Source organism: Neomonachus schauinslandi, chromosome 1 (genome assembly GCF_002201575.2).
Source record: "Neomonachus schauinslandi chromosome 1, ASM220157v2, whole genome shotgun sequence".
Classification (NCBI taxonomy): domain Eukaryota; kingdom Metazoa; phylum Chordata; class Mammalia; order Carnivora; family Phocidae; genus Neomonachus; species Neomonachus schauinslandi.
Window position 1 is genome coordinate 9,406,419 of NC_058403.1, and position 25,645 is coordinate 9,432,063.

Consider the following 25,645-nt stretch of genomic DNA (forward strand, 5'->3'; position numbering starts at 1 on the left):
TACTGGCACAAAAACAGACACATAGATCAATGGAACAGAATAGAGAGCCCAGAAATGGACCCTCAACTCTATGGTCAACTCATCTTTGACAAAGCAGGAAAGAATGTCCAATGGAAAAAAGACAGTCTCTTCAACAAATGGTTTTGGGAAAATTGGATAGCCACATGCAGAAGAATGAAACTGGACCATTTCCTTACACCACACACAAAAATAGACTCCAAATGGTTGAAAGACCTCAATGTGAGACAGGAGTCCATCAAAATCCTAAAGGAGAACACAGGCAGCAACCTCTTAGACCTCAGCCGAAGCAACTTCTTCCTAGAAACATCGCCAAAGGCAAGGGAAGCAAGGGCAAAAATGAACTATTGGGACTTCATCAAGATAAAAAGCTTTTGCACAGCAAAAGAAACAGTCAACAAAACCAAAAGACAACCGACAGAATGGGAGAAGATATTTGCAAATGACATATCAGATAAAGGGCTAGTATCCAAAATCTATAAAGTACTCATCAAACTCAACACCCAAAGAACAAAGAATCCAATCAAGAAATGGGCAGAAGACATGAACAGACATTTTTCCAAAGAAGACATCCAAATGGCCAACAGACACATGAAAAAGTGCTCAATATCGCTCAGCATCAGGGAAATCCAAATCATAACCGCAATGAGATACCACCTCACACCAGTCAGAATGGCCAAAATTAACAAGTCAGGAAATGACAGATGTTGGCGGGGGTGCGGAGAAAGGGGAAGCCTCCTACACTGTTGGTGGGAATGCAAGCTGGTGCAGCCACTCTGGAAAACTGTATGGAGGTTCCTCAAAAGGTTGAAAATAGAGCTACCATAGGATCCAGCAATTGCACTACTGGGTATTTACCCCAAAGATACAAAAGTAGGGATCTGAAGGGGTATGTGCACCCCGATGTTTATAGAAGCAATGTCCACAATAGCCAAACTGTGGAAAGAGCCAAGATGTCCATCGACAGATGAATGGATAAAGAAGAGGTGGTATATATATACAATGGAATATTATGCAGCCATCAAAACGAATGAGATCTTGCCATTTGCAACGACGTGGATGGAACTGGAGGGTATTATGTTGAGTGAAATAAGTCAAACAGAGAAAGACATGTATCATATGATCTCACTGATATGAGGAATTCTTAATTGTAGGAAACATACTGAGGGTTGCTGGAGTAGGGGGTAGGGTGGGAAGGATGGGGTGACTGGGTGATAGACACTGGGGAGGGTATGTGCTCTGGTAAGCGCTGTGAATTGTGCAAGACTGTTGAATCTCAGATCTGTACCTCTGAAACAAATAATGCAATATGTGTTAAGAAAAAAAAAAAGAAGAAGAAGAAGGTAGCGGGAGGGGAAGAATGAAGCGGGGGAAATCGGAGGGGTAGACGAACCATGAGAGACGATGGACTCTGAAAAACAAACAGGGTTCTAGAGGGGAGGGGGGTGGGAGGATGGGTTAGCCTGGTGGTGGGTATTGAGGAGGGCACATTCTGCATGGAGCACTGGGTGTTATGCACAAACAATGAATCATGGAACACTTCATCTAAAACTAATGATGTAATGTATGGGGATTAACATAAGAATAAAAAAATAAATAAATAAAAAGAAAGGGAAAAGTAATTTTATTCTGAGGGTGATGGGTGACACTCGGATGCTTCGGCAGAGGAGGGATGAGACCTGTTTGATGAGTCTGGATGCTCTGTGCAGAGTGAGTTGTGGGCAGGAAGAGGGGAAGCAGGAGGCCAGCTGGGAGGCCCTGGCAGCGTACTGAGGAAGAAGGGGAAGGAGGGATCAGGACTGAGGAGGACTCCTCCTTTCTGACAACTAGGTGGTTGACAGCAAGGAGTCTGAGGGAAAGTATGTTGTGGGTAGAAATCAAAACTTTGTTTGAAATCCTCCCTCTCTCTCCTGTCTATCTCTCTGACAAATAAATAAATCAATCTTAAAAAAAGAGGGGGGAGCACCTGGGTGGCTCAATAGGTTAAGCATCTGCCTTCGGCTCAGGTCATGATCCCAGGTTCCTGGGATTGAGCCCCACATCAGGTTCCCTGTTCGGCGGGAGGCTCCTTCTCCCTCTCCTTCTGTCTGCAGTTTCCCCTGCTTGTGTTCTCTCTCCCTCTCCCCCCCTCCCAATCTGACAAATAAATAAATAAATCTTAAAAAAAAAAGGCTGCTTGAAATCAAGTGTGAGAATACTTATTAGATGTTGAGATGCAAGTATCATGTAGGATGGTCAGCTTACAGGTCAGGAGCTGAAGATATATAATTGAAATCATTAATGTGTAGAAAGTGTTTAAAGTCAAGGCAAGTGAAACTTCCCAGGGCCAGAGTGTAGAGGAAATGATTATAGCAATTAAAAAATATTTAGGAGGGGTGCCTGGGTGGCTCAGATGGTTAACGTCCACCTTTGGCTCAGGTCATGATCTCAGGGTCCTGGGATCTAGCCCCATGTTGGGCTCCCAGCTCAACGGGGAGTCTGCTTGTCCCTCTCCCTCTGCCTCTCCCCTTACTTTTGCTCTCTGTCTCTCTCTCTCTCTCAAATGAATAAATAAAATCTTAAAAAAAAAGAAAATGTTTAGGAAAATGTTTAAAAATAAAAAAATTAGGAAAAAAAGTTATTTAGAAGACAAAAATAGTCCATAATTAAATGTTGAAGAAATGGGAAACCTGAATAATTCTACAAATATGAAAAAAATGTTAAAAAAATTCCCACAAAGAAAATATTCAGATTATTTGTAGAACTTACTCTCAAGTTCTACAAATAATTCTAACTTTATATTGTTTTAAAAATGTGGGTGTTATATTATCTAGGGATGGCAATGTCTGCAGATCTAAAGATAACTGCCATTGAAAAGATGCTTTGTTACACTCACGGATCCCAAGAGGAGGGGCATGCCACACCATGGATGCGAGGAGGGGAGGGGAGCTATGGGGAAGCCCCAGAGTTGGTCAGGAGACAGAGGGAGGGGAACTTTGGCAAGAAACTTTATTGGGTTTTCTCAGGAAGGAAGGGGTAAGGCAAGGCAAGCAGGTTTAAGATTGGCTAATTTGAATAATTCTGGGGCATAGGAGCTGTCCTTATTGTTTGGTCCCTGAGTCTGGAGTGATTAGGGCAGGTGGATAGTGGCCTGGAGTCTGGGAGTCTGTTGAGGGAGAGTGTTAATGGTGTGGACTGTGGATTGTTGGTTTGCATTGGAAAGGCATGCTCTCGGGGGTGAGTTGTTTGCTATCTCTGAGATTAGCTAACCCAGCAAAGGAGGGAAGGGCAGTCCCTCCAGGGTCAGCAAGCTCCCCCTGCCCCAGCACCGTGCCCTCCATGTCAAAGCATCAGAAAATAAGAGACATGGCCAGTACATACATAAACTGTTCCAGAATATTGAAAAATTCTAGCATAAATTTGACTAAGCCTGACATGAATGGGAAAGATAAGTGACCATGCAAACTTAGCCATGAATGTAGATGCTAAAATCTCATGTATCACTTGTGAATGATGAAAGTTTTGTTTAATAACAGTCTTTATGCGTTTAGTTTATGTTTTCTTGCACTTGCTAGAACTTCCACTAAAATGTTGATGGAAACTATAATAACATGCATCTGAATCTTGTTCCTAATTCCCCTAGAAGAGATTTCAGTTTTCAGCATGAAGTGTGATTATTGCCATAATTTTCTTTATAGCTTAAGGATGTCTCTTCATATTCTTAGTTTACTGGAAGTTTTCTTTTCTTTAAACACAAATGAATGTTGAATTTTATTTAATCATTTTTCTGCATCTATTGGAAGGATCATATGATGATTTCACAAAATCTGTTAATGCATTTAATGACATTAATTGATTTTCTATTATTAATCCAACTTTGCCTTCAAGATAAATCCAAATTTACCATAATGTATTTCCCTTTTCCCTACTTTGCTAGATTCAGTATGTGAATAATTTGTTCAGGATTTTGTGTCTATAAGTGAGTTTGCAAATTTTGGTAACATGGTTAAGCTGAAATTTTTCTATTCTCTGAAGGGTTTTGTATATAATGGATGTTATTTCTTCTTTACATATGGAAAAGATATTCAAAGATGAAGCCATCTGGATCTAGAATTTTCTTTGTGGGAAGATTTTTATTTACAGATATAATTTCTAAGATAAATACAGAGCTATTCATATTTTCTCTTTCTTCTTGTGTCAGCTTTGGTAAGATGTGATTGTCAAGGAATGTTCATTTCATCTAAATTGTTGAGTTTATTGGCATAACAGTTCTCATAATATCTTTTTACCATCTTTTTAATGTCTGTTTCCTGGAGGATGAGAGGAGTATTTCATTGGTTTATTTCAGAAAGAAGGAATACTGCATGGTAAAAGGAAGTATAGCATTTGGGGAACTCCAATCTATTGTGTAAATCTAAACACAATACCAAAATAGGTATTATGAGATATTTCTAATAATTAGAACAAAAACAACAGCAACAATGAAAATCATAGTTCTTACCTACCAAAGAATTTATAGTCAATTTACATTGAGGCAAGGCTTCTACATATTCAGATTTCAAGATGGCAATTCTAAGACTGCATTTATGCCAAGTGCTATATGGTGGGTTTCAGGCTGCATGCAAGAATGCCAAAGGAAATGTTATATAAGGGAGAAAATGAGTTAATATTTTATGTTGTTTACAATGTGAATATCTATGTTTTATGCATTTTTAGGTCAAATATATCTTTTTTTTTTTAAAAAAAAAGATTTGTTTATTTATTTTAGAGAGAATGAGTGAATGTGGGAGGAAGGAGAGGGAGATGGAGAGGGAGAGAGAGAATCTCAACCAGACTCCATGCTGAATGTGGAGCCTGACATGGGTCTCAATCTTATGACCCTGTGATTATGACCTATGCCAAGGTCAAGAGGTGGACACTTAACCACCTGAGCCACCCAGAGACCCCTAGGTCAATTATATCTTTTGCAAAAAACAAGTAATATCTGCTTCTCTTAAGGAAATTTGATTTAAATTCATACTCTTTCAGAAGCCTGTATGTTTATCCCTCTGCTTGGCATGTTTTTCTTGGCCTAATGGATCCCTGGTTCCTTTTTAGTTTATTAAAAACATTTTGTTTTTCTCTTCCAGACACTAAATTAATAGTTTTGTGATGAAATAAAACTCAAAACAATTTTCATTTACATTTTTGGCATAAATAAATTAAATTAGCCACAGATATTGGTGGTTTAAAGATGAGACAGAATTACCCAATTTTGCCAAAGTAAGGTACTGGTAATCTAGTGAATAACATACATGTATCTAAGTTTACCAGCTGGAAGCAAAAGAAAAAATTACAAAAATAAGTCAGCCTTAGTGTCCTGAGCATTGAATCTCATGTCTGGCTTTCACATGTGGAATTAAAATGGAAAGTTGAAGATATTTATTTAACTTATGGATTTTTTATAAATTAGGGAAACTAGGCATAACAGTTCTGGTTTGTTTTAAAGTAAGGCAATGTCCAGGCATGCTCCTAAGCTCTTCTTACTCTATAAAGCTAGACAGGAGTGTGCTCCCATTGCTGGGTTTTTTGGAGGAACATTAGTGTAGTCAGAGGTAAGCAAAGGAAAGAAGTTGATTAGAGTTTGTGGAGGAATTTGAAAAAAGATTCAGTTTTGTGGGTAAGGTTGGTCCCAGACAGAAGTTAGGAAGAAGCCAAGTCTTTTGTTGCGCTCTGCATCATTGGTCCGTGTCCTTGCTTGGCCCTCAAAATATGGAGGGATAAAAACTATCAACTTGAATAAACAGTTATTCAAGGATGAAAGCAAAATAAAAATTATTTCATATAAATACTGGATAAATTTCCTGCTTATAAACCCTCACTAGAATAACTCTTGATGAGTATACTGGAGGAAAAGAAAATTGAACCCAGTAGGAATGTGTGGAATACAGACAGGGTAGATGAAGCTGGAAGAGGTACAGGCAGATCATTAAAGGACATCTCATTTGGAATTTTAACTTGATCTTTATAACAAAGGCTACCAGATACATTAAAGTATGGGAGAGACAGCCCCAGTACTTGCTGAATAATGATGGTTGGAAGGCAGCAAGATAAGAGGCAGAAAGATGGATTAAGAGGTTTTCCATGTAGGGAATGATGAGGACATCCCCCAGACAGTGGAGATGGATTCTAGAGGTGTGGAAACAAAAAAGAAGGATTTACAGGTATGTCAGAGTGACTAGATATGAGTAGTGAAGCTATGGCATTAGTTAAGGATGATTCAAGTCTTTCCCTTAAGTTGTTGGTGGTGCCCTTGACTTTGGTTGGGAAGAAGAAAGGGTTTGGAGGAAAGAGTTTTGTTTTGAATACATTGAATGAGAGGCATCTAAGTGGAGATGGGCCTCATAAAACCACAAAACTTGGTGTTATTATGTTTTAGAATTTTTTCAATCTGATGACTGTATAGTGATCTCTCTTGCCCTCGCCTTCCTCCCTCCCCCCCCACCACTTAAATTGTATTCCTTTGATTACTACTTTTCATTGGTTTATTAGTCGTTCTGGTTTGTTCTTCTGTCAATTGCTTGTGAACTGTCTTCGGCAGATTGTTTACCCAACCAACATTTACCTCCTTTGTTTCATGTTAAAAGTGATTTGATTGAGGTGTGAGATTACAATGTCTTAAGAAAGGAAGACATGTCCTCCCTAAGTTCCTGTGGATAAGCAATGATAAGTAATCATCCAACACATTTCTGGCCAATAGGACCTAAAAGAAAATCTCTTTTGTGGGTGTTTGTTTTCTCATGTCTTCTCCAATATTTGCTTTATAGATTTTTATGGTGTCATGCAGAGGTTTTAAATTTTAACACAGTGAAAAATGTATCACTCTTTCCTCTCTTGTCATTTTTGTGCCTTGGTTTAGAAATGATTCTCTACACTGGAGTTCTAAAATTGTTCTGTATTGTTTTCTTCTATAAATGTTAAGTTTAAAAAATCTTCGGGTTTTATATCCATCTGGAATTTATTTTTGTATCTGGCATGAAGCAAAGATTTTTTTTTTTCAAATGGATAGTCAATCAACCCAGAAACATTCTTTGAATAGTCTGGTATTCCTTACTGGTTTATACCATCACCTTCATCATATATTAAGTGCACATGGGCATGTTGGTTTATTGTAAATTTCCCTAATCACTTTGTTTGACTTATTTCTCTATCTCTATTTGTTTTCACTAATAAGTTGTAGTTTGTCTTGAATTTTCCTTTTTTTGAAAAAAGATTTTATTTATTTATTTGAGAGAGAGGGAGGGAGAGAGAGAAAGAGAGAGAGAGTGAGCACACAAGCCAGGGGGAGAGGCAGAGGGAGAAGCAGACTCCATGCTGAGCAGGGAGCCTGATGTGGGGCTAGATCCCAGGACCCTGGGATCATGACCTGAGCCAAAGGCAGGCGCTTACTCAACTGAGCCACCCAGGCACCCCGTCTTGAATTTTCTATGTAAATAATCCTATAGTCTACAAATAATGACAATTTTATTTGTTCTTTTTCAGTGCTTGCAGCAATTATTTCTTTTTCATGCCTTATTGTGCTGGCTAGGATCTCTGGTACAAGATTAAATAAAAACAGTGAGAGTAGGCATCCTTTCTTGTCCCTGACTGTTCCTTTTAAAAGAATGCCACTGATTCCTCACCATTATGTAGGATTTAGATTGATTCCATTGATCAGATTAAAAGAGTTCCTTCCATTCTTGACTTGTTTGGGTATTTGTTTTGTTATCCTTAAAGGTCTTGAATCTTTGTGTATTTCTACATATTGTGATCTTCATATAGTTTTTCTCCTGTACTGTGTTGTGAATTATATGTATAGATTTTCTAATGTTAACCTAACATAATGTAGTTATTTAATAGTCTGATAGATTTAGGTTACTAATATTTTATTTAGAATTTATTCTAAATTTATGATAGTAAATTTATGATCATTTATGATCATAAAATAGATGGCCTATAGCAATTTTTGCTTGTTTTTTAAATTTATGTACATATAGTATATCATTAGTGTCAGAAGTAGAGTTCAGTTTTCACGTGATGTGATGAGCACTGGGTGTTAAATATAACTGATGAATAATAGCAATTTTTGTTTGTAATGTCCCTGCCCAGTTTTGATGTCTAGGTTATACCAGCCTCATAAATTGAAGTGGGATGCTTTCCTTGGAATTATGTATGTAAGAGAGGACAGTTTGTGGAACATATCTGCAAAATCATCTAGGTCTTCACAGTCTGTCTTTAGCATTAAGGACACTTTAGGCAAAGGAGCCCACTTCATTGTTAAGGCCTTCAATCCTTAGCCGGTCTTTTGTCCTCAGCATCTGGGCTGGGCTACGAGTCTAGACTCCCTCCTTTTACCTCATCTGGAGGTGCTCTTTGCCTTTGCCTTCATTTGCCCCAGCCAAGCCTATTTGCCCCAGCAGACCCAGGATCATCACATTGCCCTTGCTGAAGAAATTTTAAGAAACCAAGCAACTACATTAGAAAGACAGACCCTAAAAGAAGTATATGGAAGTGAGAGTTTTAACATCTTTGCCCTTCTTACTTCAGTGGGGAAAATGGAGGCTCCTACCATAGTTAGAATATATAGGTAACACGCTGAGCAAAACTTGTCCTAATTTCCCCCTTGCTTTCTATTTTGCAGAGAATTTGGAACAAATTCCAATTTGTATAGCCTTTGGGGGGAAAAAATAAGTCATGCATTTATTTTTTATCTTGACAGAAAAATCTGAATTTGAGCTCCGTAAGGGCATCAACTGTGTTCATCCCTCTGAATCCAAGCACAAAGCACAACGCTTGGTATATCACAGGTGTTAAGTAAGCAACTGTGCAGTCCATGTTTGCTCTTCTCCAAATAACTTACAAAATCAGTGTCAAAATTAAATTGGGCAGTGAATGTTCTATTTGCAGTGAAGAAAGCTCATTTTACTTCTGTTTGAAACTAAAATTTCTTAAACAAACAAAATGATGGAAAACTGAAGTGTTTTAGGACACTGTTAATACCTACCATTTTATTACATAAGTATATTCATTTCTAATATTAAAATGCTCTTTAAAAAAAGGAGTTTGCTTGTGTTCACTGCCTGCATTTCTTATCTTGGCCTTTTGGTGTCATTCTTAGATTAATCTGAAAAGCATATTAAGCAAGGGTGAAATTATTTCCCCAGCTTTGGGTCTTTTTGGTGTCTGATTTGAAACCAAGATTATCATACCTATAGTGCAGTTTAACTAATCTAACCGTCTTGATGTTAACTTAATGGTATATTTTATAACTGACATGTGGCTGTAGAAGTTTAAATACAATACAGAGAAGCAGTAATAATTAAGAAAGCCTTTATGTTTATGGGCAGTCTATAAAGAGCTTTCTCTGAAATGACTATGTCATATGTAATTCTTACACATAATTCTAATGTATATCATTACACAATCATATAACTATATAATCTTATATTATAATTCTTGTATATATATATATGGGTTTTTAAGCCATGACAGGTGTGATTCATTTCCAATGATCTGTAAAAGAAATCTAACTGCTCTCCATGGAGCTGCAGCGAGCTGATAAAGTTCTTAACAGTTCTTCCTTGTGTTCTATATTTGGGGCAACTCACGCCCTTTGTCCACCTATGAATGAATGTGAACACCCTTTGGACTTCAAACATATTGGCAATTCCAGTGTCAGCCTGGTGCTTGCCTTCCCTCTCAACCTGCAAAAATCTTAATGTCTTTTCTTCTTTCCACCATTAATTATATTTTCTCCTCCATTGCCATTTTAATGCATATGCTTAATGAGATTGACTCTTGGATGCTGTAACAAATAAGTGAGCAAACAAACAAATACATATTGACCCACTGTTCCATAAGTAAGAAGCAAAAGTAATGAGTGTTTGATTGTTACCCTGGGAGCTCCTAAGGCTGCAGTCATTCTCAGGGGAGGGAGCTGTACCTGTCGCCTGGATCTTTGAACAACTTCACTATCTGAGAGAATCAGTGTATTACATCTTATTATATCTATAGCCCCTCGTATATCTGGCAATAGCTGGGGGCTTGAGGGGTTCAACTTCAAGTTTTGTGGCCTGAAAAATACTGGAGATCTATTTTTCAAAGTATTCCATTTTAATGAGGATCCTATCTGAACAATAGAGCAAAGTTTTAAAATAAACATTATTAGAAAATGATTATTCTAATTTGGGCCAAATTCAAATTCAATCTGCAATTGGTCATTTTCCATGATGTGAGATCAATGGAGTCTAAGATCTCCACCATACTTTCAAGCTAACAGGTTGTCTTGACACAGTTTCATGGGTGCTGGCAGAAGATATGAGACCCCTGTATCAGAAACAAAGGACTTCGTTACTTATGGTACAGTAAACAGTGTAAGAATTAGTGTGTTGACTCTCCTGGACCCTAGTCCCATGCGTATGGTCCAGACAGGCCTATACTTTGCCTAGATAGGTAGTGGGTTGGAACTCTGTACTTAGGGAACCTAAATCTTACATAATGGACAGTAAGCATTCTTGTCCTTTGCTCCTGAGGGAGACTATTTGTTATACAAGGCTATTTGCCCCACCAACATCCTCGAAAATGTGGTCCGGAGCAGAGAGTGATCAGTGCCTCATTTGCAAGATTTGTCTTTGACAGACAGAGTGGAAGATCCCTATAGAGGAGAAGAGTAACTATTTCTCCTCCAATTCCCTTCATTTCGGTCTGAGAGCTGATCCGGGGGCATCCACTGTCTAGCACCTCCAGCCTCCCTTATACTACCAGAGAGAAATCCATGGGAGTGGGAGTTGAGAGCTGCAGGTACTTATAGCAAGAACTGAGTATCAGGTATGGAGCAGGGTATACATGGGGAGTGCCTGGGGACACTGGTGTGACATTGATAGCATATGTCACACTCCCCAGTTTTAGTCCTTCCTCCTCCTAACATTACCTGTGTTTATTTTGTTTCCTTTCAATCTGCAGTTGAGTTGTCAGGCTCACTAGAAACATCCATAGGCCTTCAATGGCTCGTGGTGATATTTTCAGTTAGATTTCCCTTCTGTCAATTTCCCTTAACCATTGTATTGCTGAGCAGTATACCTGTTATATGGTAGGCAGTGGAAAGGAGCAAAACAGAATTCAAAGAAGTCAATTTAGCTACTTATTAACATCTTTGGAAATATCGAGAGGAAAAGGTGGGAAGTAATTGCTCAAATTTGTGCTTTAAAATAACTGTGTCTTTTGTTCCTGATCTCTATGACCCCAGCCTTGGAAAATCAAGAGTTGGTCCTCAATCAAAGAGTGTGTCAAGGATTATTTTAAGAACAAATTGAGGAAATGTAAGCGCAAGGCTTTCATCACCTTTTCAGCATGATTAGATTTATTTACTCCTGCATTGACGGCCCCCTTCTCTTTCAAGCTCTCCAAATGCTTTAAAATCAAGGGTGAAAAATGAAACCTAGTTCCTGCTTTTAAGAAAATGAGAGAACGCACATACCATGTTGACAGGTGCATTTCCTGGGAGCATATAAGTATTGAGGATTTTTAGAAAAGAACAGTATGACCCTGGCCATTGAGAAATCCACTAATTCAGAATCTGGGATAAATTTAAAATGCTGGTGAAGTGCATTGATATATTAGGGCTAGAGGTGGGGGAAGGGTTTGCCCAACAAATGAAAAGTACAAACAAGGGAAATATATAGTCTTCATAAGGCTGAAGGCCTCATGAAGTACAAAACTAAAGTGTAAAACCACTCAGTATTTAAATGCTTCTGTGAAACAATGAATGTTCTAATTGCTAATGTTTTTTTATCTGTTATTAAAACTCTTAAAACTTCTCTAAGACATTGCACTGTTTCCCTTCCTCGGGGCCCTGTCATCCTTGTTGCCATGTGAACTTGAAATTAGGTTGAATTTTGTGAAAATGTTTCTCTACTTCAGACTTTTCCAAAACTTTCCACCCAATTAGGGAAAATTAATGAGGTTTATTGCACTTTGTGTTGATGTTTAGTCACCAGCAGACAGGCAGGCTTTGTGCCTCCCGAGGAAGTAGGTTTGAAAGGAGAGAGTTGTTTTCTTAACTTTCCTGAAGTTTAGGAAAACACTTTTACGAAAAGATCATTTCTTATTATTCTAAGCGTCCACTGCTTTCTGTTTACCAGTGTGCTTTCTTCATGCTTTCCCGATGGGTTTTGGGTGTTCTACTTCATCCTTTATTCTCTTATGGTATTTAGACAATCATTACAGATTATGGAGAATAATGTGAAGTGGGACTTGAGATTTCAGTACAGCGTCTTTATTTGGGAGACGGAGAATGGAGATCCACAGAGGTAAAGAGGTTCAGCCAAGGTCTTCCTGCTTATTTCAGTCAGATCGAGAAGAGGAACCCCTGAATGCCTGATTTCTGGACAGGTGCTATTCCCAGCAAGGCCCATCACCTGGAAAGAGAGAGACGAAGGGACAGAGACAGATAGATTTTGGATACTAGCCCTTTATCTGATATGTCATTTGCAAATATCTTCTCCCATTCTGTCGGTTGTCTTTTGGTTTTGTTGACTGTTTCCTTTGCTTTGCAAAAGCTTTTTATCTTGATGAAGTCCCAATAGTTCATTTTTGCCCTTGCCTCCCTTGCCTTTGGCGATGTTTCTAGGAAGAAGTTGCTTTGGCTGAGGTCAAAGAGGTTGCTGCCTGTGTTCTCCTTTAGGATTTTGATGGACTCCTGTCTCACATTGAGGTCTTTCAACCATTTGGAGTCTATTTTTGTGTGTGGTGTAAGGAAATGGTCCAGTTTCATTCTTCTGCATGTGGCTATCCAATTTTCCCAACACCATTTGTTGAAGAGACTGTCTTTGTTCCATTGGACATTCTTTCCTGCTTTGTCAAAGATGAGTTGACCATAGAGTTGAGGGTCCATTTCTGGGCTCTCTATTCTGTTCCATTGATCTATGTGTCTGTTTTTGTGCCAGTAACATACTGTCTTGATGATGACAGCTTTGTAATAGAGCTTGAAGTCTGGAATCGTGATGTCACCAGCTTTGCTTTTCCTTTTCAACATTCCTCTGGCTGTTTGGGGTCTTTTCTGGTTCCATACAAATTTTAGGATTATTTGTTCCATTTCTTTGAAAAAAGTGGATGGTATTTTGATGGGGATTACATTGAATGTGTAGATTGCTCTAGATAGCATTGACATCTTCACAATATTTGTTCTTCCAATCCATGAGCATGGAACGTTTTACCATTTTTTTTTGTGTCTTCCTCAATTTGTTTCATGAGTATTTCATAGTTTTCTGAGTACAGATCCTTTGTCTCTTTGGTTAGATTTATTCCTAGGTATCTTATGGTTTTGGGTGCAATTGTAAATGGGATTGACTCCTTAATTTCTCTTTCTTCTTTCTTGTTGTTGGTGTATAGGGATGTCACTGATTTCTGTGCATTGATTTTATATCCTGCCACTTTATTGAATTCCTGTACGAGTTCTAGCAGTTTTGGGGTGGAGTCTTTTGAGTTTTTCACATAAAGTATCATATCATCTGCAAACAGTGAGAGCTTGACTTCTTCTTTGCCGATTCCGATGCCTTTGATTTCTTTTTGTTGTCTGATTGCTGTGGCTAGGACTTCCAATACTATGTTGAATAACAGTGGTGATAGTGGACATCCCTGCCGCGTTCCTGACCTTAGGGGGAAAGCTCTCAGTTTTTCCCCATTGAGGATGATATTCGCTGTAGGTTTTTCATAGATGGCTTTTATGATATTGAGATATGTACCCTCTATCCCTATACTCTGAAGAGTTTTGATCAAGAAAGGATGCTGTACTTTGTCAAATGCTTTTTCTGCATCTATTGAGAGGATCATATGATTCTTGTTCTTTCTTTTGTTAATGTATTGTATCACATTGATTGATTTGCAGATGTTGAACCAATCTTGCAGTCCAGGGATAAATCTTACTTGGTTGTGGTGAATAATCCTTTTAATGTACTGTTGGATCCTATTGGCTAGTATTTTGGTGAGAATTTTTGCGTCCATGTTCATCAAGGATATTGGTCTGTAATTCTCCTTTTTGATGGGGTCTTTGGTTTTGGGATCAAGGTAATGGTGGCCTCATAAAACGAGCTTGGAAGTTTTCCTTCCATATCTATTTTTTGGAACAGTTTCAGAAGAATAGGTATTAATTCTTTAAATGTTTGGTAGAATTCCCCTGGGAAGCCATCTGGCCCTGGGCTCTTGTTTGTTGGGAGATTTTTGATGACTGCTTCAATTTCCTTAGTGGTTATAGGTCTGTGCAGGTTTCCTTATTCTTCCTGGTTCAGTTTTGGTAGTTGATACATCTCTAGGAAAGCATCCATTTCTTCCAGGTTATCTAATTTGCTGGCATAGAGTTGCTCATAATATGTTCTTATAATTGTTTGTATTTCTTTGGTGTTGGTTGTGATCTCTCCTCTTTCATTCATGATTTTGTTGATTTGGGTCATTTCTCTTCTCTTTTTGATAAGTCTGGCCAGGGGTTTATCAATCTTGTTCATTCTTTCAAAGGACCTGCTCCTAGTTTCGTTGATCTGTTCTACTGTTCTTTTGGTTTCTATTTCATTGATTTCTGCTCTGATCTTTATTACTTCTCTTCTGCTGCTGAGTTTAGGCTTTATTTGTTGTTCTTTCTCCAGCTCCTTCAGGTGTAGGGTTAGGTTGTGTATTTGAGACCTTTCTTGTTTCTTGAGAAAGGCTTGTTTGCTATATACTTTCCTCTTAGGACTGCCTTTGCTGCATCCCAAAGATTTTGAACAGTTGTGTTTTCAGTTTCATTTGTTTCCATGAATTTTTTAAATTCTTCTTTAATTTCCTGGTTGACCCGTTCATTCTTTAGCAGGATGCTCTTTAGCCTCCATGTATTTGAGTTCTTTCTGACTTTCCTCTTGTGATTGAGTTCTAGTTTCAAAGCACTGTGGTCTGAAAATAGGCAGGGAATGATCCTAATCTTTTGGTACCGGTTGAGACCTGATTTGTGACCTAGGATGTGATCTATTCTGGAGAATGTTCCATGGGCACTAGAGAAGAATGTGTATTCTGTTGCTTTGGGATGGAATGTTCTGAATATGTCTGTGAAGTCCATTTGGTCCAGTGTGTCATTTAAAGTCTTTATTTCCTTGTTGATCTTTTGCTTAGATGATATGTCCATTTCAGTGAGGGGGGTGTAAAATCCCCCAACAATTGTATTGTTGTCAATGTGTTTCTTTGCCTTTGTTATTAATTGGCTTATATAATTGGCTGCTCCCATGTTAGGGGCATAGATATTTACAATTGTTAGATCTTCTTGTTGGATAGACCCTTTAAGTAGGATACAGTGTCCTTCCTCATCTCTTATTACAGTCTTTGTTTTAAAATCTAATTTGTCTGATATAAGGATTGCCACCCCAGCTTTCTTTTGGTGTCCATTAGCATGGTAAATGGTTTTCCACCCCCTCACTTTCAATGTGGGGGTGTCTTTGGGTCTAAAATGAGTCTCTTGCAGACAGCATATCGATGGTTCTTGTTTTTTAATCCAATCTGATAGGCTGTGTCTTTTGATTGGGGCATTTAACTCATTTACATTCAGGGTAACTATTGAAATATAGGAATTTAGTGCCATTGTTATTGCCTGTAAGGTGACTGTTACTGTATATTGTCTGTGTTCCTTTCTGGTCTATGTTACTTTTAGGCTCTCTCTTTGCTTAGAGGACCCCTTTCAAAATTTCTTGTAGGGCTGGTTTCGTGTTTGCAAATTCCTTTAGTTTTTGTTTGTCCTGGAAGCTTTTTATCTCTCCTTCAATTTTCAGTGACAGCCTCGCTGGATATAGTATTCTTGGCTGCATATTTTTCTCGTTTAGTGCTCTGAATATATCATGCCAGTCCTTTCTGGCCTGCCAGGTCTCTGTGGACAGGTCTGTTGCCAGTCTAATGTTTCTGCCATTGTAGGTGACAGATCTCTTCTCCCAAGCTGCTTTCAGGATTTTCTCTTTGTCTCTGAGACTTGTAAGTTTTACTATTAGATGTTGGGGTGTTGATCTATTTTTATTGATTTTGAGGGGGGTTTTCTGTGCCTCCTGAATCTTGATGCCTGTTTCCTTCCCCAAGTTAGGGAAGTTTTCTGCTATAATTTGCTCCAGTATACTTTCTGGCCCTCTCTCTCTTTCTTCTTCTTCTGGGATCCCAATTATTCTAATATTGTTTTGTCTTATGGTATCGCTTATGTCTTGAATTCTGCCCTCGTGATCCAGTAGTTGTTTATCTCTCTTTTTCTCAGCTTCTTTATTTTCCATCATTTGGTCTTCTGTATCACTGATTCTCTCTTCTGCCTCATTTATCCTAGCAGTTAGCACCCCCATTTTTGATTGCACCTCATTAATAGCCTTTTTGATTTTTACTTGGTTAGATTTTAGTTCTTTTGTTTCTCCAGAAAGGGTTTCTCTAATAACGTCCATGCTTTTTTAAGCCCAGCTACTATCTTTAAAGTCATGATTCTGAACTCTAGATCTGACATTGTACTAATTTCCATATTGAGTAGGTCCCTGGCAGTCGGTACTACCTCTTGTTCTTTTTGTTGAGGTGATTTTTTCTGTCTTGTCATTTTGTCCAGAGGAGAATAGATGAATGAGAGAACAAAATGCTAACAAGGTAACACCGTCCCCAGAAAATATACTCTAAAGAAATCAGAAAAGACCTGAAGCCAGGGGAAAAGAAAGGGAAAGAAAGAAAAAAGAAAAAGAAAAAGATAAAAACAGAACAAAATGAAAAAAACCAGAATATGATCAAATATGATCAGGGTGGTGCATAAATCAGTGCCACACACTAGATTTTGGTTGTATTTTGGTCTTTTAGAAGAAAGTGCCTCCCAAAATATTAAAGAAAGAAAAACTTATATATGTACAAAAATAAGGGTTGATATGATGAAGGGATGGAATAAGACTGTAAAGATGAAAATTATAAAAAATTTTATAAAAGGAATTGATAAGAAGTTGTTTGAAAAAAGAAAGAAGAAGATTTAAGAAAAAAAAGGGAGAGAATGTGATCAGACAGGAGAGTAGAACAAAGCCATACACTAGAGATTTAGGGTATATTTTGATCTGTTAGAAGAAACTGTATCTCAAAATTTTAAAGAGAGAACAACTTATTTATATATGCCAAAAATAAGGGTAACTACTATGAATGGATAGAATATGACTCTAAAAATGAAAAATAAAAATGTTTTTTAAAAAAGGGATTGATAAGATGTTGGTTGAAAAAGGGAAAAATAAAAATAAAAAAAAAAAGACAGTTAAAAAAAAATTAACTTTGAAAGACTAAAGAATCATGGTAAAAAAGCCATGAATTCTATGTGCAGTAGTCCCCTAGTGCTGGAGTTCTGCCGTTCTCATTGATCAGTGACCTTGGTCTTGGCTGGCTGTTCTCACTGATCTTCTGGGGGAGGGGCCTGTTGCCGTGGTTCCCAAATGTCTTTGCCCGAGGTGGCATTGCCCCGCCCTTGCCGGTCTGGGCTAAGTCATCTGCTCGGGTTTGCTCTCCGGGGCTTTTGTTCCCTGCAAGCTTTTGGTGCAGCTTTGGAGGCGGAGAGTGAAAATGGCGGCCTCCCAATCTCCGCCCCGGAGGAGCCGAGATCTCGGGGCCCCGCTTCTCAGTGAACCCCCAGAGAAAAGCCGTCAGTCACTCCTGTCTCCCCGGTCTCCAGCCGCACTCCGTGCTCACCCGGCCTGTGACCGCGCGTTTCTATCTCTGGCACCCGACCCCGGGTGGAGTCTCCAAACCCAGCAGAGCCCTGCGGCGCACTCCCGCGCGGCTCCTCCCGGGGGAGGAAGGGGAGTCTCTCGGATCTGCCGCTTGTTGGGTCCCCGCTGGAGGAGCAGGGGCCCAACTGTGCCGTGGATCACGGTTTATGGCCACCCCGAGCTGAGAGCCCGCGCCTGGGCTCCGTCTCTGCAGCCGGCTTCCCTGCTCCGTTACCTGGGAGCTCTGCCACACTCAGGCATCCCTGGTCTTTCTGTGACCCGTGGGTCCTGAGACCACACTGTCCCAGAGGGTTCCACCCCCCACTTAGCCACCGGAGCGACGTCCCTCAGCGGAGCAGACTTTTAAAAGTTCCGATTTTGTGCTCCGCTGTTCTATCACTGGCCGGTAGTGGCTGATGGAGGCCCCCTCCCCCGCCGTCTATCCTCCCGAATATCGCCTCGGATTCACTTCTCCGCACGTCCTACCTTCCAGAAAGTGGTCGCTTTTCTGATGAGTTGTTGCTCTTCTTTTCTTCGATCTCCTGTTGAGTTCGTAGGTGTTCAGAATGGTTTGATCCCTATCCAGCTGAATTCCTGAGACCAGACGAAATCCAGGTCTCCTACTCCTCCCTCTAAATTACCTTTTCTTGAAAGATTCATGGCCTGAATGAAATTAAATAACTAAAAATTCAATAGTTCTTAATGGTATTTTACTTAATGCTGTGAAGACTAGCATACCAAACAATTGTGTACAGATTATAATTGCAATATAATCTAATTTCTATATTCTAATTTGCACTGCTACTTAAATTTCTATAAATATTTCTTGATTTTAAAATGTTGTCTAACATTCTCCTCCTCAAATAAATAAATAAATCTTTACTACAACAACAACAACAACAAAATGTTGTCTAACATTCTCTTAATAGCCATACCATGAGATCTTCTGCTTTCCACCTTAATGTAACTATTAGTACATTTTTTTGTAATTATTTTAACATAAAATGTAAATTTTAATATCAAATTAATCCTTACTTTTGCTAAAATAAATATTCATATATTCTTTTTTTTTTTTTAAGATTTTATTTATTTATTTGACAGAGAGAGACACAGCGAGAGAGGGAACACAAGGAGGGGGAGTGGGAGAGGGAGAAGCAGGCTTCCCGCCAAGCGGGAGCCCAATTTGGGGATCGATCCCAGGACCCTGGGGATCATGACCTGAGCTGAAGGCAGACACTTAACCACTGAGCCACCCAGGTGTCCCCTGAGTTGAACTGATTTTTGTGGTTTTTTACTTCTTGCCCGTGAAGCCCTCTATGTCACATAAAAAATATTAACATCACATAAACTTTGTATGCTTCTCTCTTGTTAGTTTGTCCATTATTTAATTTCCATGTCCCAGTCAGATAAGAGAGTGAAAAAAAGGCTCTTTCTCCCTTACAGAAGAATCATGACTGAGTCAAAACTCCAGGTCATTAATTGTCCTTCTCCTTGACTTTGAGAACTAGAGCCATATTCAGAATAGGTTAACTCATTTAGTCACCGAACAAGCTCAAGTTTCATTTTCAGAATGCATAGAATTGTCTTTTGATTTGACTTCATAACTGTACCAACTGAGATGTATTTGGAGTCATAGGAAACTTATTAGCAGTGGCTTAAACCATAAAAACACTTATTTACATTACAAAAACTCTGGAAGTAGGCGGTCCCAGGGTTAGGTTTGATGGCTAAGGATGACTTCAAGCCCCTAAACTTTTTTCTTTCTCACTCTGAAAAATGCCCCACCTTCCACTCATGCTCACAAGATGGCTGCCCCTGCGCAATCTTTGGGTCCTCACATTGCTGACTATGTTGTAACCGGTAGTAGCTGGTACAGCTGGTAGGATGAGCTGGCTCTCTCCTCTGTGTGTCTTATTTGTCAGGGAGGAAAATCTTTTGCAGAAATCTGGAGCAGATTTCTTATATCTCTTTGGTCAGAACAAGGTCAAATGGCAACCACTAAACCAATCACTGGCTAAATCGGCTGGGATTGCCACCATTCGGTTAGACGAGCTAAATCATCCAGAGTGACACATTGCTGCCTGAACAAAACGAGGGTCTGTGGGCCGGGAAGTGACTGCCTGGGACATTTCCAATGTCTTTGGAGATCAATTGTTACAGGTTATTTCAATAATGTCCTGCCCCATCCCTGCTAAAGTGTAGACCTTTTCTCCTGAAGAGATTGTAGAGCAGAGAAAAAGGTGAATTCTGGCTTAAATCACACAAGTTCTTTGTCCTTGAGCAAGTGACTCTTTCCGGAAAGTCAGTTTTTTTATTTGTAAAATGGGAATAATAATAATGGCTGACATGTAGAATTTGGTGAGGAATATCAGAAATAATATGTAGAAAGTACTTGGCATAGTGTCTGGCACATAGTCAGTGCTTAATAAATAATAGGCATCGTTATTCTCAGGAAGAGTCAGGCTTAACCCATACCTTGTATCAGTATGTCGGTGTGCACATTTCTGTGGTCTTCCCTCTAAAGAATTAGAGGTATGCATTTGAGTGCCTTAGAGGGGTGCTGGAAGGAGTAAAGCATTTCAGTATTTAGCACAGGGCTAGCCCGTAGCTGGTGCTCAATGAATTCTATTTGGAGTCCAGTTGGGAACCACGTGACTGTTCTTTTCCTGACAGTTTTGTGACCTTGGTGATGGTGAGGCTGGGAAGGGGCACCCCTCCCCTCTCATCCCTGAGGAACCCGGTGTGTGTCTACCCTTATCTATCTGCCTGTTTCTCTGAGTATCTGCAGAATACGAGTGAAGGTCTAGGCTTGCAGGCAAGGAATTAATGCAAAATCCTCTAAAGCCCCAGGATGTTTTTTTCACAAGATTTTAAGGCTTAATTTTGGATTTTTGGACTCTCCCCTTGGTTATGCTTCAGCCTCTGAGGTCACTAAGCAGGCAGGTCCTTGGACCTTTGCGATTTCAGGCTGCGTGTGCCATCCATTAGGAAAGGAGCCAATAATTGGGTGTCATTCTTCATCCTCAGCTTCTCAGGATGCAGAACATGTTCACCCCGGCTATTGGAGCCGGTTCGTGAAAGATGTAACTCCTTCTCACTTTCTGAAATGATCAAGATGAAGCCTCACAGAGGTTAAACAATTTTGCTGAAGTTGTCTGTTTAGTACTTTATTCAGGATTGGAATTAGAAATCTGATCTGAGGCCCCCAAATATACTCAGGAGACAGTGGTTTGACCATTATGCACCAAAGACATCTTTTTTTCTTTCTTTCAAGTTTTATAAACTCATCATTTTGCTCTACTTGATTGGGTATAACTGAAGAATTAAAACAAACCGCTCCCACTTCCCAGCAGTATCCAGGCTCCCAACTTATGGATTATGGGGCAAAAGATTATCCTCAAGTCTTTTTCTTTAAATGGAAAAAGCAATCATTGGTATGTATGGTATGGAGACCTTCTCAAGTTAAGGGACTTCTGGAACCTTGAAAGTTAAAAAGCCAAAGGTGGATTCACTCCACCTTTCTGAATCAAATGAATATTTCTTTTCATGATGAGTAAATGGGAGAGAGATTAGACCATGGTTTTGGGTTTTGTTTTGTTTTTATTTCCTCTAAAATCCCCTAAGACATTGAAATTACCTTTCCCCAATCTCTGAGCTTTGAAATGAGATTTTTTTTTTAAGATTTATTTATTTATTTATTTGAGAGAGAGAGAATGAGAGAGAGCACATGAGACGGGGGAGGGTCAGAGGGAGAAGCAGACTCCCCGCTGAGCAGGGAGCCCGATGCGGGACTCGATCCCGGGACTCCAGGATCATGACCTGAGCCGAAGGCAGTCGCTTAACCAACTGAGCCACCCAGGCGCCCTGAAATGAGATTTTTTTAAATGTATTTTATTTTTTTATTATGTTCAGTTGGCCAGCATATAGTACATCATTAGTTTTTGATGTAGTGTTCAACGATTCATTAGATTTTTTTTTTTTTTTAAGTTTAAAAGTGATTGGGCAAGACCTTGGGCTGGAGGGGAGACTGAGGAAATAAATGGGAGAAGGGGCTCTGGAGTTTGGGGTTTAACTCAGGGCCCAAGTCTTAAAGGGGTGCCATAGCTGGCCTGTGGCCCAGACACTGCTGAGCTAGGCCGGGGAAGACCCTATGAGAGATGCTGAGTGAGGACCCCGAGCCTGAGCTGGATGGGGTCCAATAGATGGGGTCCAATAGAGGATGGCATGGTGACTTTAGAACACGCTCTGGGGAACCTGGGGGGGACATCCCACCCCTGACTTCCCAAGAGCCCATCCCCAGAAGTCTTCTAAAGGTCAGGTCCAAACACCCCTATATCATCCAAGGCCTGCTCTTCCTTTTTAGGTGGAGTCCGTGAGTCACATGCAATGCCCAAGGCCCCGTGAATTGTTTAGAGTATCCTCCTCAACTAGTAGCGGCCTGTCCCTACGATTATCTACCGTGAGTCCTTGAGCATCCATCTGGCACAGCTGAATATGCACTCTGAAGGCTGGAGGTTCGCTCTGTTCACTTGGGATCCCCTGGGCCGCTGTTCAAGGCCTGGCACCCATTGAACAGCTGCAGGAACCATGGCGGCCTGTGACCTCCACCCCTTACCACACTGCCGATATCTTACCTAATGGGTACTACACATTGCTACACCCTAGGTTAGTCGTTTTGGATCGCCTTCCTCTCCCTCTCCTCTCTCAGCTTTAACCTATGGAACATGAATCAAACTAGCAGTTTTATTCCACACTCCGGTCAGAGCCAGATCCCTGTTTTTCCCTTCATTATTGAAGACACTGGCCCACAGGTGGTTCACATCTGGATACCTGGGAACCAGTATCTGCAGCTTCCCTACTGAAGGGCCCTGCCCGGGTGGGTTTTCTAGGCGGGATCGAAGTCTGCCAGAGAGTTGGGTCCTTCTCTCAGTCCCCGAGGCTGTCGTGAAAAGGGACAAGAAAATGCCCCCGGCACAGCCCTGCACAGTAAGTACACCCACCAGAATGCCCGATCCTCTAGGGAAAATAGAATCCACCATTGTGATTGTTCAAAATAACAGATCCGATCAGTTCCACGTCTTGCTGAAAGCCTGGGAAGTTCCCCTCCTGGAGGACGCCATGCTTGCTGAAAGGAAGAGAAGATGCCCTTGACTCTGGTGCCTATGTCTCCAGGCCAGAGTACCTGGTTTGGGGAGGCAGCCCAGGCAGGATTTCAGCTGCAGCCCTCGGGATAACGCATAGATAACCTGGACAGGATTCTGCAGTCCCCACTAATCTGCTCACCCCTCCTCTCCACCCCCCACCCCTGACTCTGCGTGGCCTTCCATAGCATCCTCTACTCTCCCTCATCAGACTGCACAGCAAATGTCTGTTTCTGTGCACATTTCCCCTAGTAGGACAGCAGATACGCCCTACAGCATCCGTGCCATACTGCTTATGAGAACCGTGTCACACGTGTTAGCTCATTTTATCTCCCCAGTAACCCACAGAGCTAGGTATCTCTACGGTTCCCATTGGATATTTGAGGGCAAGGGCTCTGTGATTCACCCTTCCAACTCCAGAACCCAGGACAGCGTTGGGTGCCGAGTTAGTTCGCGGGGTGTGGTGTTGAAGGAATGGGTGAGCTGGGTAGCTGGCTGGAGAAAGGAACAACTGGAGAAAGGAACAGCTGGCTGGAGAAAGGAACAACTCTTGTCCACTCAGCAGTCTCGGGCTTTCTTCCCTCCGCCATCAATCCTCTGTCTTATCCTCCTATTTTCCCAATCCCTCCTCTACCACCTCAAAGACAAAGATTTAAGCCAGCTGAAGTAAAGTATTCATTAAAAAACAAAGTCTCTTAATTGGCTAAAATTACATTTTTCTGTTTGCTTTCTGTGGTTTGGTACAAGAATGAGATTGGTGTTACTGTCTGTTTGGAAAATGCCCTTTGAGAACAGGGACAGTTGATGACTGTTTCCCACGGAGTCCAACAGCCAGTGCCAAGTACCCTGCGGGCACAGAGAAAATATTAATTGATGTTGATTTCCTTACTTATTATTTAAATATGCTAAATGGCCCCTGAGAAGCTTCCCAAGAGTTAATATGTTACCCCAAATATATGACTTATCCAGGGAGTACTTTAATCACAGGGAGTCCAGCGTCTCTGTTTGTGATGCCTCTTCATTTTGTAAATGCGATGAATTTATACGGGAAGAAGAGAAAAAGGTTTAGTTATAAAATGGCAGAAAATAATGGCTTATTTCAAGTACAAGTCAACCTGAATATTCAGTATTCAACAGGCATGCATGAATCCACATGGGCTTGAAAATTTAATGACATCTCTTTTTACCAATGCTATTACCATCAAAAATTGTTTACAAGTTGAAATACGACAAGCTTCATTGTTTTTCCTATTTCCCCACTTCTGGAGCACCTCAGCGTAAGCCTAAAAAACTAGACTATTTGGCATGTTTGGTGCTTTAGTGATTGGGAAATAATTTTATTTCAAAACCAAATGACAGAAACTTATTTATTTTAAAATAAGGAACAATTTGGAGTTATCCATGACGTATATTGTTGAGCGATTCCGGAATATATAAGGCAGATGAGTATTTAGAGTGGTATAAATAAGATTTCTGTTGTCATCGCTTTTGTGAATTCAGGTCTGCAGAATTTCTGTGGATTTCCTACAAGCCATCAACAACCTCAAAAGATGATTTTCCTGTGCTGATTTTGCCAATACTTTGTCAGGTGATTGGCACTGAGGGCTTGTGAAATCTGGGCCATGTGGGGTTTATGATCATAGAGGACAGACAGTTCAGCAAAAGGACTTTGATGCCGTTGTTAGAGTGTATTGACATTAAGCAGTAAGATAAGATAGATCACAGGGTCACCATCCGTCTGTTGAACCCTTGAGCTGGACGTGTCTTGAAATTTGGAGGGTTTTGGTTTGGGGAAACTAATTTAATATGCATGGCATAGATTGTGGAACAGTCCTGACAAGGTATACAGCATTATTCCATAATCTAAACTGTTAATAGACCTTTAAAGAGTTATTTATTTATTTATTTTGAGAGAGAGAAAGAGGGGGAGAGAGGGAGAGGATCTCAAGTAGACTCCCCACTGACGTGGGGCTTGATCACGACCCTGAGATTATGACCTGAATCAAAATCAAGAGTCAGACATTTAACCACCCAGGCGCCCCTGCTAATACATTTTTAATCAAATATATCAATATTCCCATAGCCACATGTCACTTCAGGACAGGTTTTGCCCCAAATTAGTTGGTGTAAAAGTTTCAGTTTCCAGAAAGTTTTGGATCTTGAAATCGTCATGAGAGATTGTTGAATGTGCATAATTCAGGTCCAAAATGTTCATGTTACCAGCAGAAACTGTGAAGGAGAGTCAGATCAGATAACCACTGCATATTTGATAAAAAGCCACACAATTCCGTCCCGGGAAGGATTTTGTATTTTTAGACGCCACTTGCTGAAATTATTTGCAGTCTCTATCCAGAATAAACAGTCAGCTTCCACTTATTGTTTTGGAATATGTTCTTAATTATATTAAGTTTTAATTTGCGTTTGAATAAGTAATAAACTGGTAGAAATTTAAAAAATCTGTAAACGGAGCAAATCTTTTTGTGTTTTCCTTTAGACCTTAGATGTACACGTAAGTTACTCAGTGTACACGTCTTTCATCTTTTGTAATTTAAAATTATAATAAACATTTTTCTTTGTATTTTACTTTCTTTATAACTTTCATGTAAAAGAACACGACATTCCACTGCTATCTTAGAGGGAGGATGCAAAAATACAGAGAATACAACAAATATGAACTATCCTGTCACATGGCTTAAACACAGCTATTAATATTAGACAAAGTAATTGTCAAGATCCTGATCAGCTACACTTTAATAGCATCAAAATAAATACCATTTC